This window comes from Rattus rattus, chromosome 8, assembly GCF_011064425.1.
Source record: "Rattus rattus isolate New Zealand chromosome 8, Rrattus_CSIRO_v1, whole genome shotgun sequence".
Lineage (NCBI taxonomy): Eukaryota > Metazoa > Chordata > Mammalia > Rodentia > Muridae > Rattus > Rattus rattus.
Window position 1 is genome coordinate 76,911,202 of NC_046161.1, and position 19,898 is coordinate 76,931,099.

Genomic DNA, 19,898 nt, shown 5'->3' on the forward strand with positions numbered 1-19,898 from the left:
CCCTTACTTTTGCTTTCTAAACAGATAATCTCTTAATCAATTGCAGTTGATCCATGAATTTTATGTGGATTTAATTAAAATGAATTTAAAATAGGCAGATTTATTTTAGACACAAGTATAATATCTATTTGTAGGAAAAAATCTGAATTCACAAATAGTTTCTAATCTTTGTTTTGTTTATGGTTTTGGTTTGGTTTCCTTTGAGGTGCTGGGAATTGAACTTAAGGCCTCACATGTTAATCAAGTGCTCTAACTCTGTGCTATAGTTCGGTTTAGTTTTAAATCATGATGCATCTCTGTGGTGGTCTGAATGTATGTGTTCCTTAGTACTTGTGCATTAATTGTACTTCTCTATGTATCAGTATCAAGAAGTGGGCCTAGTGGAAGACGAGCAAATCATGACCTCAGAGCTCTAATGATGGGCTCAGTATCTCTATATGGGATCTCAAGGCCAGTGAGATGGCTAAAGATGTTTGCCATCAAAGGTGATGATCTAAGTTTGATCTCTAGAAATCCAGTGGTGGAAGAAGAGAACGAATTCCTACAAGTTATATGTGTACACACACACACACACACACACACACACACACAAACTGTTACAAAACATAAAAATGAACAAAACAATGGAGAAGCAGACAGACAGTCAGACCAACAGAATATCAACTGATCTGTTGAGTCTGCTTGCTGCTCCATTGGTATCATAGACATTGCCATGCTACAAGTCACACAACCATCCTGGTAGCCTGAATTGTGAACAATTATTTGTTCCTTACTACACTTCTAATTTTTGGTATTTGATTACAGCAGCCCAAGTGACTAAAATCCAATTCTAAAGTTCCATCTCTCCCTCACATTCCTCTGAGTTCCGTCATGCTCAGCCACGTATTTATGCGTGTGATCTTTGCAACTCTGCACAGCTCTTTCCTCTCATTGCAGCACCTCAGGTGAACTTTTTACATTTAACTCAAGGGACACTTTCTCAACTCCTACATGAGATCTCCACTGTCCTTGTTGAGAACATTTACGCATGAAATCTGCTGCTTCTTAGACAACTTCCACCTTAACCTAATGTCCACCTGTCTGCCACATCTGTCACTGTGCATCCTCTACAACAGGATTGATGTCCAATGGTTATTGTATCTCCAAGACAAAGTTAGCTAGGAAAATCGTAAGTTCTTAATAAACCAGTTTTGAAGCAAATGAACCCTGACAACCTCTGCTTTCAGCCCAAGAGATCTATAAGGCAATTCTGCTGTGATTTATAGCCGTTTCTTGTTTCACAGATAAATGACTAATTATTGTGTGCGGAGTTAGAGGCATGTAGAAACCTCACCATGTTAACACAGCCCAGTTGCAATGAGCCACCTCCTCCCCAATAATTGTATTTGGTTTCTTTTATTTTGTTTTTTAATTCCCCCAGCTCTTTTAGTTCCTGGTTGTGTAATCAGTCTGAATGACACTCTGTCAGCAGTCACTGTATTTATGTAAATTATTTCCTTCAGACAGGTTGGCTTGTATGTTTTGGGGATGGCGCAAGATTAGGTAAAGAATGTTTTCTAGTAAAGATTGGAGATTTGAAGGCACTCATTCAAATATTGCACACAGGTATCTATGCATGCTGAAAACAATTGCTAAATTCCTTCTGACTTATGATGGAAGTAAATGAAGCGTTGTTCAGCTTAGGCTATCACATTCTGTGATATGCTTCTGACCACACCTTCACAATTACAGCCACTTACTTCTTGGGGTTCTGTTTATTACGTGAAAAAATAACTTTATAATTAGAAAAATCAACCCAGGTTGTGGAAGACCGAACAGAAAGCAAGAACTCAGACTTTTCAATGCCAAGTTCTCTCAGCTCATTCCAAAACACACTCATAAAATTAAAATAAAAGTGTGGTTATTAAATGTCCTTGTAAAACAAGAAAACTCCACTTTAAGGTCTCCGATCTCAATGCAAAGATATGCAAAATGACACTTTTCCACTGCAAAGGAAATGCCTCCATTAATTATTAATACTTTATAATAGGTTCAAAATGAGGATTTCTCATCCACGGAAAGAGGAGTTGAGATACAGAATATTTAAACTGGAGCCCAGATCAGCTAGTTGTTTGCTAGAGCAGTATAAGCACAGGGAAAATAGCTGCCAATGAGTTGCAGTGCTGAAATACAATTATTCCAATGACCTTCACAGGTTCCCCATTAAGCCTGACCTGTCACTAAGTACTCAAAGTTTTAAGTGAATTAGTAAAATAATTAATTAAGACAAAGCTAATTCTGAGCAATCCAAATCTGTAATTTAAAAAAAAAAAAACTATACTTACTGTGTTTCAAGAGCCCTCCCACATTTCTGTAAGTACTGTATTTTTCTAAGTTCTAGGTGAGGAAACTAAGAACATGACCAGAACTGTATATTGCCCAACATGTTCAAAGCTGTGGATGAGTCTTTGCTCTGACTGCGTGCAAGGGCCATGCTCTCATAACCTGACCAAGAGGAATCTGTTTTTCCCCAGTAGCTAAATATGTCAGTGTTGTGATAAAACAGGCTGACTCTGTCTTAACTTGAAAGGGGTCTCAAAACAAAGACAAATTAGACTCATTCTTGTTTCTAATTAGATCTTTATTTCTCAAGAATTAGACTATACCCCACCGATAGCCTTGATTACAAATGGTTCCTTACTGCCTGTTCCAGAAAATGGAAACCATGCCTTTGTTTCAAAAAGTTATTATAACCACCTATAGTTATGACCATCTGTGGCTATGACCACCTTGTTAGGACTACCTTGTTATGACTACCTTACAACCAAGTCTTTGTTATGACCAACTTGTTATCCCTATGTTCTGCTTTTGTAACCTAGCAATTTGCCACCAAATCCCCCATTTGTAAACCCCTTTACCCCTGAGCTATAAAAATCCGTATCTTGCCCATATCCAATGCTGATCTCTTGAACTCCACCTTTAGGGGAAGACAGCTCATGTGCGTGAATTTAAAAAATAGGGCCATGATGATTTGGGTCAGTGGTCTTTCTCCTGGTATTTGTAGAATTAACAGTAGCCCTTGGTGTATTCCCTCTAGTAAGTTGAGATTCCAAGTAGATAGACATTTTTGTATGCTATGAGTCTTTTAAAGCCTAAGAGTCCAGATGAGGGGCTGAATTGTGATCAAAAAGACAATTTTAAGCCAGTTGTTAGAAGTGGATGCAATTGTTATACAATTGGACATAGTTTATGAGTAGGTGGCTTTAATACTTATAGGTTATTAACATTTTCACACCCGGTCTCATCCGGTATTCTAGAGATTAGCTGTTGGTGGAACAGAGATGCTTGAGGTCTATGGATGGAGCTGTCTAATCTTATCAAGTCTCGAACTATGAGTATTACAGCCTTCCCAGGTCACATACAAGTGTAACACTCAAAGCAAGTGAGGTTTCTCTCCCATGTTGATCCCCAGAGTCCTTATCTGCAGAATGCCTGTGGTCAGCCTGTTAATCCCACATGGGCTGAAGTTATAAAATCTAAAAAATTCATTTTGTTAAATAAGCAGGCAAGGGAAGAGATATCAGATGCCACTGGGGATAGCTTCATTAAAACAGTTCTGTCTTTAAACCCTGTTTGAGGGGAAAAATGATATGTGCCCATATTTATACAGATATATGTAGATGGTGACTCCACTAAATAGAGAAGAGCCGATAAAATGTTTGGAGAGAAATATTGAGTAAGAAGTAACACAGAACCCAGTCACTATTGCTGATACCAAGAAGTGCTTGCTGACAAGAGCCTGATATGGATGTCTCCTGAGAGGCTCTGTCAGAGTGTTACTGATACAGATGAGGATGCTTGCATCCAACCACCGGACTGAGCACAAGGCCCCCAATGGAGGAGTTAGAGAAAGGACTGAAGGAGCTGAAGAGGTTTGCAACCCTATAGGAAGAACAACAATGTCAACCAACCAGACACCTCAGCGCTCTAGGGTACTAAACCACCAACTAAAGAGTACACATGGAGCAACTCATGGCTCCAGCCTTATATGTAGCAGAAGATGGCCTTGTTGGGCATCAGTGGGATGAGAGGCCCTTGGTCCTATGAAGGCTCGTTTCCACAGTGTAGGGGAATGCCAGAGTGTTGAGGTAGGAGTGGGTGAGTGGGAGTGGGAGCATCTTCACAGAAGTTGGGGGAGGGGAGAGGGGGATAGAACAGGGGGAAAAGCAGATAACATTTGAAATGAACATACATAAAATATCCAATATAAAAGTAGCTATGCAATAAAAAAAAAAAACAAGATAGTAGCACAGAAACTATAAGAAGACTGAGAAAGCCTTTTGCCTCTCCCCAGTCCTGACACTCAATGTTATATGAATGTTAAAAGCAGGGAAGTAAATTCAGCATAAAAACTCAGTATCATTATTATGCCACTGTCTAAGGGTTAAAGTGTGTATACATTCTGAGAAGTAACTAATGTGCTACTCAGAAAACAGAAACCCACTTAGGTCTGGCCCTCAAGGAACAAAGGGTGTGACTGCCAATACGACAGTTGGATACAATCACTTAGAGCATGACTATGCAGCCAGGAAAACATAGTTCTCCTTCTTTCCTGCCATACAACTATAGGTCCCCAAGTTAGCATCTGAGTCTAACCTGCCTATGAAAAAGCTATGCATTTGTAGCATCGTGCCCATTAAACCATATTAAATATATGAAAGACTAACCCAAGTTCAAGACTCATAGAAGGACACTGTGGAGGAACAATTGACTGTAACAAACCATTATAAACATAGCACAACTGCAATCTATCAATGAAGTAAAAGAACATTCTAGTAAATCACATACTGCTTGGCTTTTTAATAGATAATTATAAGCCAGATCTTAAAATCCCCCTCGAGGATAATCTTGCATGCTGTATAGTCAAAACAAATTCATCTCCTCGGGAAAATCGGCCCATGCAGTACAGCTGAAAGGAGCATGCGCACCATCACGCGCCTACAGCCGGTTTTCCTGTGAGAGCCAGGAAGTTACCAACTTGTGCCTCCCCAAAACTCAACAGCATCCCAAGTGTTTGGCAAAAAGGTGTCTTGAAACGATTTTCTGTGAATCTCAATTTAATATCCTCCAGACTTCTCTTGTGGAGACATAAATTTCAGCCAAGCCATTAGAAATGCAACACATATGTGTGAAAGGTATAAAGATAGTTTGTCTTTAACCTGTGTTTTGGTCAGTATGGAAACCTCATAAAGGCTAAAAATATGTAATCTAAATAAAATGTGCATTCCCCGTGATCACTGCTCCTGTTGCAGAAACTCATCTCTACAATATGCCCTATTCCTTACCAACAGCTCATGGGCCCTCGCCTTTTGTATTTCATCTCATCGCTCCATTCAATCCTATTGCAACACACTGTCCCTGAAACTGCTTTCTTTCTAGAAGATGCCAGCAAACATCATTTTCTCATGCCATATTTCCAGCAAACACGCAGAAAAATCTCAGAATCAAATAAGGTGTTTCCCGGAAACATTGCTGGGGTACTTGCTCCTCTCTGAGGCTGGAAAGAGAAAATCTTCCAAAATTCTGCCTTAAACACTCTTCCTGCAGGGAGACGGAGGAGCAGTGGCTCTAGGGAGGAGTGGAGAGGGGGCTGCTATTGGGATGTGTTGTATAAAAAATTAATAATAACCTTTCAAAAATGGCACATACATACTGAGCACTTCTGTCAAACCAAGTGCAAAGCAATTCTTTTACTTCCACACAAAGTATACTGGTAAAATGTGGCACCTCATCTATAAACCCCAAGCAAATTAGTTAACTATCCTTTCAGACTACAGGATACTATGTAAGCATCCATCTTGGGAATGAAAACAGAAAGGATATTTGCAGAAAGTCAAAGATAACTTTCCAATAGCAATAGGCACGAACCAAAGATGTGGAAATAAATATAACTTTCCAATAAGTAAGTATAGTTCAGGTCACAGTAAAATGTTCTTATGGATGTAAGTTGATCAAGATGTTGGAAAATGTCAGAAACGAAAGTTGCTTAAAACCGGGGCTTGATGGCATAGTGTTTCAGTCTATAGACAGGCATAGTGTCTCCTCCACACACTGAATGTGACCTGAACAATCAGATGCAAAACTAAAACATCAGAAAACATTCACCCAGAGTTTCTCCTTTGGAAGAGTACCATTATCTAACACTCTGTGCCACGGGGAAAGCACTCACCCAAAAAGACTAAATCAAAAATGTGTTAGCATTATGGATGTGTCTGGTGTCCACTTAATAAAGAGAGCCTTTGGGGGACAAAATATAATTCATCTAGTTATGAAATGTAGCTATAGTGCACTATATAAAACTGTATCCCCGGAGCAATGACAGTTGGCTGATTCTGCTTCCTCCATACAAAGATTATTCAACAGTTGGAGATGCTGTGCAGTCTATGAAGAGTAGAGAACTTTCAACGTGTGAAGAAATTAACAAATGAGTAATGGGAAAGGTTCCCATCTCGCCAATTCTGCCTTCCCAAATACTGACATTGCTCCCACGCAGAAGTCAGGCAAACGTCCGTAAGTGCAATGAGTCTCCTGATTAATGGTGTTGGGGGTTGGCAGAAATGGGAGATTTAACTAGGAAGTGGTACCTTCATTCCGTTTGCTTCTAAACCATGCTGATGTAAAAACTAAAACATTTATACATGAGGTCACTTCCTTTATCTAAGGTTTAACTTCCAAAAGTCATCTAAGCAAGCAGTCTTTAAAGGGGAACATGTACTTTCGTCCTCTAACATAGTAATTTATTAATCCATATCTTAGTTGTAGCAAAAAGAAGGATTACTGAAGGAATGAAACAAGGTGTTGTGGGGGTCTGGAATAGGGTAATCACAAGAGCGAAAGTGAGAATAGCTGGGAAAAGAGAGGTGTGAGATGTTCCTAATGTGTTTGGGAGAAGCAGAAGATCATACCAGACTTTTAATAAATTGTACTAGAAGGGAGAACATGAGGAAGAGGAAAAACATGGACCCTTTCTGCCTGTTTTTACTTTTGTCCTAGGTCACAGCAGTCAAATTCATTATCTTGTTAGCTTCACTGCCAGCCCTAACCGGAACTTTCTCATCTCTGCTCTACCTCCCCACTAAAGATATTTATTGTCTCCCTCATCAGTAAAAATTACATAAGAATGTGTACTACTCAATGCTCTTGCCTAATTCCAGGGACTGCTCAGAACATTGTACATGCCTTATGATGCTCATGGACTCTCAGAAGTTGCTATGTTTAAAAGTTAAATAATAACAATGTATTCTTGACTGATAAAAAAAACATTTTAAAAGCATAAGATATACTTCAGAAGCTTCATGTGTAGAAAATACAAGAGGAATTGTTAAGACGCCCATTGGAGCCTCTTATCTCGTTCACCGCCCCTTCACCTTAGCAGCTGTCTTTCGGTGAACAGAGAATCCACTGTCATACTACTATTGAACAAATGATACTAAATCCCAGAGGGCACAGATTTTATCCTTAAAATGGTTCTGTTATTTTAACTGTCTTAAGTTAAAGATCCTCAGACCCTCATTGTCATCTTGGTGATGGTATTTGTTAGTTCTAAAAAAAATTCACCCCAAGCAGACAAAAATATGAAAATAGGTTTAGTCTTCCTCTGTCCCTTTCACTGAAACCTCATGAAATCACTCTGTGTCTCAGAACAAGCATCTCCGATTTTTGGAAAGAATTAAATGTCTCCATCACATTTGTAAGTCAAAGAAATTCATATCCTTTGTGTCTATGACTCTGTTCACACCAATTGCGGCTATTACTGTCTGTCTGCTATCCGTCCTGTACATTTTTATGAAGCATTTTTAGAACACTGAGAAATCCCAGGAAGGAAATTTTCACTGTTAATGCAATGTTTTGTTTGAGGCTAACTGTCATTACAAAGATCATTCAGCTGAGATAATAACCAGAAGGGTCCTTCCGATGAAACAGCCCTTTGTCCCGGCTAAGTCTTGTCTTTCTCCAGGTTGAGAAAAGACCTCACACCCCAGCACAGAAGTGCTTGCCTGTACAGAACCTGTCCTCATTTCACATTCATGGAAAACTGAAAATAAATCTAGGTTATGCTGACTAATTCTCCTGACAGACACCAGCTTTTAACATGCCTGAGAGAGCCCCCACTGTCATTTGCCCAAAGGGCATCAGAGGAGAGAGGGTAATGAACTTCTTCAGAGTAGCTTAGTCTAAGTTCTCGCACAGGCAATGTTATTATAGTTTCTTGAGTTTGAGGCATGAGAAACTGTGATGGATCAATTATAGAGAAGAAGAACATCTGTCACTATTTCACCTCCACAGTTCAGCAAACATCGGAGTGAAATGGCTTTAAGCAATCAGCAACAGCTTCTAATGAGATTCTGTATCCTCATGGTTCTGCATCTTCTGATTGGGTGGGATCTCTGTGGATAATCTCAGCAAATCCTGACTTTCTGCATAGTGTCATCTTGCTGATAGAGATATCTTTACCTAGGAGACTTAAAAAATAAAATAAACATAAACATAAACATTCTTTTAAAACTCAATGGGAAGATACTTTCTAAAGAGTGGAACAATACGAATGATAGCTAGAGACAGGTAAGCCCGGAGTACACAAAAGTGCAGTGCTAATACGTTACCAAAATTTAATGATAAGCATTCTGCAAGCAGATGTTGTCAATTAACTAGTTTCCTGCCATTATTCTTTAACACTGACATGAAAGCAAGATGCAAAAATACAAAGGATGGGAAAGAGAGAAGATAGAAGGGAGGAAAAGAGAGAGATAAGAATAAGTATTGATAAATTAGACAAGGAAGACAGACAAGGAAAAGTACAGAGAGAGAATCCCATCACTGAATAGATAATATATCCAAACCAACTCTTGTTGTTGGGTTTTTCTCCAGCTAATTCTATAGCCTGTGACTATTTAAGGCTCACCACAGGGATTTTGTAAGGGATGGTGGCTGAGAAGAGGGAGAGCTTTTACTTATTCCTTCTTTTAATGCTTCCAGTAAATCCTGGACACTCATATTTTATCCTCTGAAAATTGATCTTTATTTTTCAGGTGGCCAAAGTCCATTTCCTTATATTTGAAAAAATGTTAAAAAAAATAAAATAAAACAAAATAAAAGTTAACTCAAGAATGACAATTACCTACTGATTGGCCTCCCAGAAAAAGCATTAACCTCTTTAACACCCCTTTGGAACTCAGGCATGAGCAGTGTTTATGGAACTCAATCCTGGTAAACATCAAGATTAAGTGTGTATCTTCTAAAAAATAAAGGCGGGATAACCACAATGCTTCTCCTCGCCATCCTTAAAACATAAGACAATAAAAGAAGCTTGCTGCTAGGTCCCTGAATCAGACTCCCAACTGTAAGGCTCTCACCCCAAACATTGTGGTGCATTAGGAGACAACTGAGGCTTCCCTAACTAGAGATGCTAAACTCATAGTTTTTTGTTAGAGCCATAATTCTGCTACAGTGCCTCACAATTCTATTTCATCCCTAGACCAATCTGAAGATGAACTGTTGCTTCCTTATTCACATACCTTAAAAGCTCTTACAATCCACATCCTAGAATCTATGCTCAGTCCCAAAGAATTCTCCATACATGTGGAGAATTTCTCTCTTGTTGATCTCCCACCATTGGCGACTACTGCACAAAACCAAACACATGTTTTGCCCCCAGTGTGACATCTTCACACAGAAGTGTGACTGTATGAAAAGAATCTTTCATTGAAAATTTTCCTCAGGTTTTAATAAGATACACTGTTAAGTACGTTAAGCCATTTAAACTGAACACTCTATACCATTTTCTCTCCTCTCCACCACAACTCCTCTACACAGTCACCAGCACATGCAATTAACCCTAACATCGCTGGCCTAAAGCACAGAACCCCTTGAGTCATCTCCCACCTCTAGGTATAAGACTAGTCTATGCCTTTTGAAAGGTTGCCCTATTCTCTGTATATCCAAAGCACTTTTTAGAAGGCTAGAGGGATGTCCCAAGAAGCCAGTCATGTAAGTGATCTCCAAGTAAAAGAATTCAGTCTCATCCAAACATCAGATTTCTACTTTTTCTGCAAAGAGTCACGGGTTACAAAAAAACAAAAAACAAAAAAAAAAAACAAAAAAAAAAAAAAAAAACAAAGACAAATTGACCTGAACCCTAGTCACCCTATGGGGAAAAAACAAAGCACATAATACACACTAATGATTGGATAATCAGCATGTGTGATCTTTCTGTGGAAATCAACATGCTGTTATCACTGTTTGGGGATCAAGAGACGCACTAACAAAGAAATGGGTTTCCCACGCTAACGAGGTGATATGAGTTTGGCTTCAGGAAGAAAATAACCAATTTCCCACAATTTAATTATAACCCATTACTCTAATAGCCTCTTCCCTCCTAGCAAGAGGAGAGCCTATGGTTGTGATGATGTATCATCAAATAAGTAGGTCTCTGCAGGTCTGAACAATGTGGCGAAAATAATAGAGGAGTGAATTAAATGCATTCATGAATCTGGAAAAGCAAAGGCTCATCTAAAAATGCGTGCTCTATACTTGACTGACCTAAAGATGCAACTGAAAACTTTGGCAGTGGCATGTTCTACATTTTATAGTTCTTCCTAAGTGCATTTTCAAGCAACCTCGTGCTTTGCTCCATAAAGCATGTTTGTTTGTTTGTTTGTTTGTTTTGTTGGTAGGGTTCCTATTTACTTCTGAAGCTTTCCTTCAAACAAACAAAACTTTTATCTAAACTTTAAAAAATAAATCGGTGCTTTGTCCTGTCCTCATTACAGAGGCTCCCTTCAAGTAGCAGTTGAGAGCAGATGCAGAGACCGGCCATACTTAGGCACAATATGCGAGAAAGAGTCTAAATTGGAGATCTCCACTGGGTCCTTCCCCTTGGGCTGGCAGAATTCTGAGAAGAGGGAGTTGAAAGGTTGTAGGAGTGGGTGTAGGGAATGGAGGACATGAGGAGAATCAACTAAGCAGTGTACATATGGGCTCACAGAGACTGGAGTGGCAAGCATGGGGCCTGCAGAGGTCTGCACCAGGTCCTCTTCCTACAAGGTCTGCACCAGGTCCTCTTCCTACAAGGTCTGCACCAGGTCCTCTTCCTACAAGGTCTGCACCAGGTCCTCTTCCTACAAGGTCTGCACCAGGTCCTCTTCCTACAAGGTCTGCACCAGGTCCTCTTCCTACAAGGTCTGCACCAGGTCCTCTTCCTACAAGGTCTGCACCAGGTCCTCTTCCTACAAGGTCTGCACCAGGTCCTCTTCCTACAAGGTCTGCACCAGGTCCTCTTCCTACAAGGTCTGCACCAGGTCCTCTTCCTATAAGCTGTGGTTGCTAACATTAATGGGACTCCTAACTCTAGAAGCAGGTATGCCTGACTCTTTTACCTGCTCTTGGCACTCTTTTCCTCCTGTCAAGGTCCTTTGTCCAGTGTCAGGGCTCTTGCCTCACCTTATTTTATTTTATCATGTTTTGTTATTGTCTCTTGGAGGCCTGCTCTTTTCAGAAAGGAGAGGTTGTGGATCCAAGGGAGAGGGATGAGGCTGGGAGGAGTGGAGAGAGGGGAAACTGTGATCAGGATATATTACATGAAAGAAGAATCTATGTTCAATTAGAAAGAAAGAAAGAAAGAAAGAAAGAAAGAAAGAAAGAAAGAAAGAAAGAAAGGAAGGAAGAAAGAAAGGAAGGAAGAAAGAAAGGAAGGAAGGAAGAAAGAAAGGTTCTTCTCTACTTCTTGACTCTTTTTCACAACCTCCTTCATTCCTTTGTACATTCTCTCCATACCAATTTGAAAGCAGACCTTCCTCTCAACACTTAGACATATAAGAATATGAACTATATTTCAATCATGGGAGGAATTAGATGGACATGCTACCAAATGATCCCAAAATCATAGTGATATTTTACCAAATAATATAGAGATATAAATTGAGAAAATTAGAGTCAATAATTCTATTTTTAATCACAAATGAATCACTTATTCCTACAGACAGTGCATGATTCTTACTGTACTGCAAAGAAGCCGCCACCACTGGAGCGATGTTTGTAAGGAACATCCCTAGACTGCCATATTTAGCTTTGTACACAGTGACAACGAGGCATTGTGAGTTCACCTACTAAGAGTCCATAATTCCTGAACTGAAAGGTTTGGGTGGGTATTAATTCTTATATTGTTTCAGTGACATCTGTGACACTGTTTCCAAACCATGATGATGAACTTGCAAGGGGTATTTATAGACACTTTCTAAGTTAAGCTAATACAATCTTTGATCTAAAGTACATAGAAGGGCCAGCCATGTTTGTGTATAGACTATCCACAACTGTTCCCCCTGACTTAAGTAGTGAGCTTGCCATAAATACTTGATGAAAAGATCCTATTGCTGAAGACACTACATACACTGGTCACAGGGCATGGAGAGATTAAGTCACTACTTCCCATGAAGTTTCCTGTCTGTTGTGCAGCTCTCACAGTATTAGAAATGCTATGCCATCTGCAGGGGGAAATGTTATCGGCAGACTTACTAGTAATGAATCCTGCAAACTACAATAATGTCCAGCATGGCAAGAAAGGCCAAAGCTGCACTGGATCCATGAGCAGAATTTCCATCTATGCAGGCCAGATCACACTCTTTGGGGCTCAGGTCTGCACCCTCTTCATGAGATCCAGCCAGAGTCTATGTTTTCCTTGATTTCGGAAGCACATACGAGGCTCTCGTTTTTGTATGCTTTCTTGTCTTACTATCTATATGTCTAGAGCATTTCTCCCTTGGACTCAAAGATGATAATGAGCCAGATTCAATAAACATGGAAAACTCCTTCTAATTTATCTTATGAACACAAGCTTTCTGATGACTCTGGGAAGTAGCCTCCCAAGAACACTGACTTTTCTCTGGGGTATTTCTCAATAATCATCTGATAAAGACAAGGGGCCCATGAAGAAGTCTGTGCTGAGAGTATCCATAATTCCAGTTCCCAGGACCAAAATTTGGATTTCCCAGTTTGATAGACTATGGATACCTCCTTTGAAAATATTTATTTACTTTTACTTTTATTTTATATGCATGAGTGTTTTTTTATTGAAAACAGTTTGGGGAGATATATATCCTAACTGTGGTTGCCCCAGCCTCTACTCCTCCTCATTTTCTCAGTTTTCTCCACCTCCCTTCCCATCTGGATCCACCCCCTTTCTGTCTCTCTTTAGCAAACAAACATCTACAGGAAAATAATAACAATAAGTATAATAAGATAAAACAAAGACAAGCACATCAGAATAGGACAAAACAAACAAGGGGGGAAACAAGGCCAAGAAAAGGGACAAGAAGCAAAGACACAGAGACACACTCATTGACATGCTCAGGAATCCCTGAAAACCATAATGAAGGGAGAATAGAGAATGATTTGGCAGGGCTGCTAAGAGGAAGGGAAGGAGAAATAGGAAGGAGGAGAAATAAGAAAAAAGCACTTGGTGGACTGTTTGGCAATAGAGGAAAAGTTGGGGGGTGGAAGCATATATCATTAAAGTGGGAAAGAGCGGTACCTCATAGAAGAAAATTGATGCTGGAAAATTCTCAGAAGCCTTTCCATTGCTTTAGAAGATTCTCTAAAGTTTCAACTTCACCAAAATCAGTGAGAATAGTTTATTGCAGACTTACTGCTGCAGTTATCTCATGCCCACTTGTCTCATCCCAGGACATAACACTCTTCCACTGCTGCTGCAGCACCACCCAGGGACATTTGGTCTGGCTATAAAACATGATCACAGTAAGCAGACCCTGAAAGAATTAAATTTTAACATTAGTCCCTCCTCTCAGAATAACATGGAGGTACAACTCTGTTGGGCAAATCAAATGCATATAACAGATCCATGGGTTTGGGGCATAAGGAACATTCTGGAGCAAAATTTGGGAGAAATGGCAAAAGACAGAGCCACTGCGATTAAGTACATTTTCCAAAGGCTTTTCATGACATTTGTATCCTTGAGCAAGTGAAAGATGATTAGAGACAAACTTGTCCATTGTAACAATACCATAAACTAGAGAAGGAAAGATGGGCTGGTCCATTGCTCATTTTATTTTATATTTTCTTATTTAGCATGTATATGCACAGCACATGTATGGTGGTCAGAGGACAATTGTGGGAGTCAGTTCTCTTTCTCCTGTGTTAGTTTGAGGGGCCAAAGTCAGCTTATTGGGCTTGGCACCATGTCCTTTCCCACTGAGCCCATCCTTTTAGTTTAACCCATACTTGTGGTTATATTTAAACTGTGATTTTCATGGGCAAGAAAGTCAAACTTAAATTTTTTTCTAGTCAAGAGTGTATATAATATATGGAGACTATGCATAAACACATAGGCATCCACAATTCAGAAACAGAGTTGAACTCAGATGATTGCTGACTTCTGCACTGCAGAACACCGGGAAAAAATATGAAAATGCTTTGTGTGTCAAGGAGAATAGTTGGAGGATTAAGCCTTTAAAGATAATTTGGGATTATGGAAATAATCGTAAATAAGGATGGGTGGAACACTCCTAACAATTTTACCCAATCATTCCCATTCAGGTAATGAAAAAACACTTTTACAACATCCTCAAATATCAGCTCTCCTGCTCTGAGTGAACAAGATTTTTTTTCTTTTTTCTTTTTTTTTTTTTTTTTATTAACTTTAGTATTTCTTATGTACATTTCGAGTGTTATTCCCTTTCCGGTTTCCAGGCAAACATCCCCTAGCCCCTCCCGCTTCCCTTCTTTATGGGTGTTCCCCTCCCCATCCTCTCCCCATTGCCGCCCTCCCCCCAACAGTCTAGTTCACTGGGGTTTCAGTCTTAGCAGGACCAAGGGCTTCCCCTTCCACTGGTGCTCTTACTAGGATATTCATTGCTACCTATGAGGTCAGAGTCCAGGGTCAGTCCATGCATAGTCTTTGGGTAGTGGCTTAGTCCCTGGAAGCTCTGGTTGCTTGGTATTGTTGTTCATATGGGATCTCCAGCCCCTTCAAGCTCTTCCAGTCCTTTCTCTGATTCCTTCAATGGGGATCCTGTTCTCAGTTCAGTGGTTCGCTGCTGGCATTTGCCTATGTATTTGTTGTATACTGGCTGCGTCTCTCAGGAGAGATCTACATCTGGTTCCTGTCCGTCTGCACTTCTTTGCTTCATCCATCTTTTCTAGTTTGGTGGCTGTATATGTATGGGCCACATGTGGGGCAGGCTCTGGAGGGGCGTTACTTCAGCTTCTGTTCTAAACATTGCCTCCCTATTCCCTGCCAAGGGTATTCTTGTCCCCCTTTTAAAGAAGGAGTGAAGCATTCACATTTTGGCCATCCTTCTTGAGTTTCATGTGTTCTGTGCATCTAGGGTAATTCAAGCATTTGGGCTAATATCTACTTATCAATGAGTGCATACCATGTGTGTTTTTCTGTGATTGGGTTACCTCACTCAGGATGATATTTTCCAGTTCCATTCATTTGCCTATGAATTTCATAAAGTCATTGTTTTTGATAGCAGATTAGTATTCCATTGTGTAGATGTACAACATTTTTGTATCCATTCCTCTGTTGAAGGGCATCTGGGTTCTTTCCAGCTTCTGGCTATTATAAATAAGGCTGCTATGAACATAGTGGAGCACGTGTCTTTTTTATATGTTGGGGCATCTTTTGGGTATATGCCCAAGAGAGGTATAGCTGGGTCCTCAGGTAGTTCAATGTCCAATTTTCTGAGGAATCTCCAGACTGATTTGCAGAATGGTTGTACGAGTCTGCAATCCCACCAACAATGGAGGAGTGTTCCTCTTTCTCCGCATCCTCACCAGCACCTGCTCTTGCCGGAGTTTTTGATCTTAGCCATTCTCACTGGTGTGAGGTAGAATGTCAGGATTGATTTGATTTGCATTTCCCTTATGACTAAAGATGTTGAACATTTCTTTAGGTGCTTCTCAGCCATTCGGCATTCCCCAGCTGTGAATTCTTTTTTTTTTTTTAGCTCTGAATCTCATTTTTAATAGGGTTATTTGACTTCCTGCAGTCTAACTCCATGAGTTCTTCATATAATTTGGGTATAAGCCCTGTATCAGTTGTAGGATTGGTAAAGATCTTTTCCCAATCTATTGGTTGCCGTTTTGTCCTAACCACAGTGTCCTTTGCCTTACAGAAGCTTTGCAGTTTTATGAGATCCCATTTGTCGATTCTTGATCTTAGAGCATAAGCCATTGGTGTTTTGTTCAGGAAATTTTCTCCAGTGCCCATGTGTTTGAGATGCTTCCCCACTTTTTCTTCTAGTAGTTTGAGTGTATCTGGTTTGATGTGGAGGTCGTTGAGCCACTTGGACTTAAGCTTTGTACAGGGTGATAAGCATGGATCGATTTGCATTCTTCTACATGTTGACCTCCAGTTGAACCAGCACCATTTGCTGAAAATGCTATCTTTTTTTCCATTGGAAGGTTTTGGCCCCTTTGTCAAAAATCAAGTGACTGTAGGTGTGTGGGTTCATTTCTGGGTCTTCAATTCTATTCCATTGGTCTACCTGTCTGTCTCTGTACCAATACCATGCAGTTTTTATCACTATTGCTCTGTAATACTGCTTGAGTTCAGGGATAGTGATTCCCCCTGAAATCCTTTTATTGTTGAGGATAGTTTTAGCTATCCTGGGTTTTTTGTTATTCCAGATGAATTTGAAAATTGTTCTGTCTAACTCTTTGAAGAAATGGATTGGGATTTTGATGGGGATTGCATTGAATCTGTAGATCGCTTTTGGTAAAATGGCCATTTCTATTATATTAATCCTGCCAATCCATGAGCATGGGAGATCTCTCCATCTTCTGAGATCTTCTTCAATTTCTTTCTTCAGAGGCTTGAAGTTCTTATCATACGCATCTTTCACTTTCTTGGTTAAAGTCGCACCAAGGTATTTTATATATTTTGGGACTATTATGAAGGTGTCGTTTCCCTAATTTCTTTCTCAGCTTGTTTCTCTTTTGTGTAGAGGAAGGCTACTGATTTATTTGAGTTAATTTTATACCCAGCCACTTTGCTGAAGGTGTTTATCAGGTTTAGTAGTTCTCTGGTGGAACTTTTGGGATGACTTAAATATAGTATCATATCATCTGCAAATAGTGATATTTTGACTTCTTCCTTTCCAATCTGTATCCCTTTGATCTCCTTTTGTTGTCTGATTGCTCTGGCTAGGACTTTAAGAACTATATTGAATAAGTAGGGAGAAAGTGGGCAGCCTTGCCTCGTCCCTGATTTTAGTGGGATTGCTTCAAGTTTCTCTCCATTTAGTTTAATGTTAGCAACTGGTTTGCTGTATGTGGCTTTTACTATGTTTAGGTATGGGCCCTGAATTCCTGTTCTTTCCAGGACTTTTATCATGAAAGGGTGTTCAATTTTGTCAAATGCTTTCTCAGCATCTAATGAAATAATTGTATGGTTTTTATCTTTCAGTTTGTTTATATAGTGGATTACATTGATGGTTTTCCATATATTAAGCCATCCTTGCATACCTGGGATGAAGCCTACTTGATCATGATGAATGATTGTTATGATGTGCTCTTGGATTCGGTTTGCAAGAATTTTATTGAGTATTTTTGCGTCAATATTCATAAGGGAATTTGGTCTGAAGTTCTCTTTCTTTGTTGGGTCTTTGTGTGGTTTAGGTACAAGAGTAATTGTGGCTTCATAGAAGGAATTCGCTAGCACTCCATCTGTTTCAATTTTGTGGAATAGTTTGGATTGTATTGGTATGAGGTCTTCTATGAAGGACTGATAGAAATCTGCAGTGAACCTATCTGGACCTGGGCTCTCTTTGGTTGGGAGACTTTTAATGACTGCTTCTATTTCTTTAGGAGTTATGGGGTTGTTTAAATGGCTTATCTGTTCCTGATTTAACTTTGGTACATGGTATCCGTCTAGGAAATTGTCCATGTCCTCCAGATTTTCAAGTTTTGTTGAATATAGGCTTTTGTAGTAGGATCTGATGATTTTTTTAATTTCCTCTGATTCTGTTATGTCTCCCTTTTCATTTCTGATTTTATTAATTTGGACACACTCTCTGTGTCCTCTGGATAGTCTGGCTAAGGGTTTATCTATCTTGTTGATTTTCTCAAGGAACCAGCTCCTGATTTTGTTGATTTTTTGTATAATTTTTTTTTGTTTCTACTTGGTTGATTTCAGCCCTGAGTTTGATTATTCCTTGTATTCTACTCCTCTTGGGTGTAATTGCTTCTTTTTGTTCTAGAGATTTTAGGTGTGCTGTCAAGCTGTTGATGGATGCTCTTTTCTGTTTCTTTTTGAAATGTGTGCTTTGAGCTTTAGTAAGGTTTCTTTTACGTATGTAGGTGCCCTTGTATTTGGGGCATAGATATTTAGGATTGAGAGTTCATCTTGGTGGATTTTTCCTTTGATGAATATGAAGTATCCTTCCTTATCTTTTTTGATGACTTTGGTTGAAAATCGATTTTATTCGATATTAGAATGGCTACTCCAGCTTGCTTCTTCTGACCATTTGCTTGGAAAGTTGTTTTCCAGCCTTTCACTCTGAGGTAGTGTCTGTCTTTGTCTCTGAGGTGTGTTTCCTGTAGGCAGCAGAATGCAGGGTCCTCATTGCATATCCAGTTTGTTAATCTGTGTCTTTTTATTGGGGAATTGAGTCCATTGATGTTGAGAGATTTAAGGAATAGTGATTGTTGCTTCCTGTTATATTTGTATTTGGATGTAAGATTATGTTTGTGTGTTTGTCTTCTCTTTGTTTTGTTGCCAAGATGATTAGTTTCTTGCTTTTTCTAGGGTGTAGCTTGCCTCCTTGTCTTGGGCTTTACCATTTATTATCCTTTGTAGGGCTGGATTTGTAGAAAGATATTGTGTAAATTTGGTTTTGTCATGAAATATCTTGGTTTCTCCATCTATGTTATTTGAGAGTTTTGCTAGATACAGTAACCTGGGCTGGCATTTGTGTTCTCTTAGGCTCTATATGACATCTGTCCAGGATCTTCTGGCTTTCATAGTCTCTGGTGAGAAGTCTGGTGTAATTCTGATAGGTTTGCCTTTATATTACCTGACCTTTTTCCCTTACTGCTTTTAATATTCTTTCTTTGTTTTGTGTGTTTGGTGTTTGACTACTATGTGACAGGAGGTGTTTCTTTTCTGGTCCAATCTATTTGGAGTTCTGTAGGCTTCTTGTATGCTTATGGGCATCTCTTTCTTTAGGTTAGGGAAGTGTTCTTCTATGATTTTGTTGAGGATATTTACTGGTCCTGGGAGTCTTCACTCTATTCTACACCTATGATCCTTAGGTTTGATCTTCTCATTGTGTCCTGGATTTCCTGTATGTTTTGAGCCAGAAGCTTTTTCCGTTTTACATTATCTTTAACAGTTGTGTAGAAAATTTCTATGGAATCTTCTGCTCCTGGGATTCTCTCTTCTACCTCTTGTATTCTGTTTGTGATGCTTATATCTATAGCTCCTTGTCTCTTCCTTTGGTTTTCTTTTTTCTTTTTTTTTTTATTTTCTTTTTTTCGGAGCTGGGGACTGAACCCAGGGCCTTGCACTTGCTAGGCAAGTGCTCTACCACTGAGCTAAATCCCCAACCCCCCTTTGGTTTTCTATATCCAGGGTTGTCTCCCTTTGTGCTTTCTTTATTGCTTCTATTTCCATTTTTAATTCCTTCACCTGTTTGATTGTGTTTTCCTGTAATTCTTTCAGGGATTTTTGTGACTCCTCTCTATGAGCTTCTACTTGTTTATTTATGTTTTCCTGGAATTCTTTTAGGGATTTTTCAATTCCTCCTGTGCATTTCTCTAATGGAGTTCTTTATGTCTTTCTTGAAGTCCTCCAGCATCATGATCAAATGTAATTTAAAATCTAGATCTTGCTTTTCTGTTGT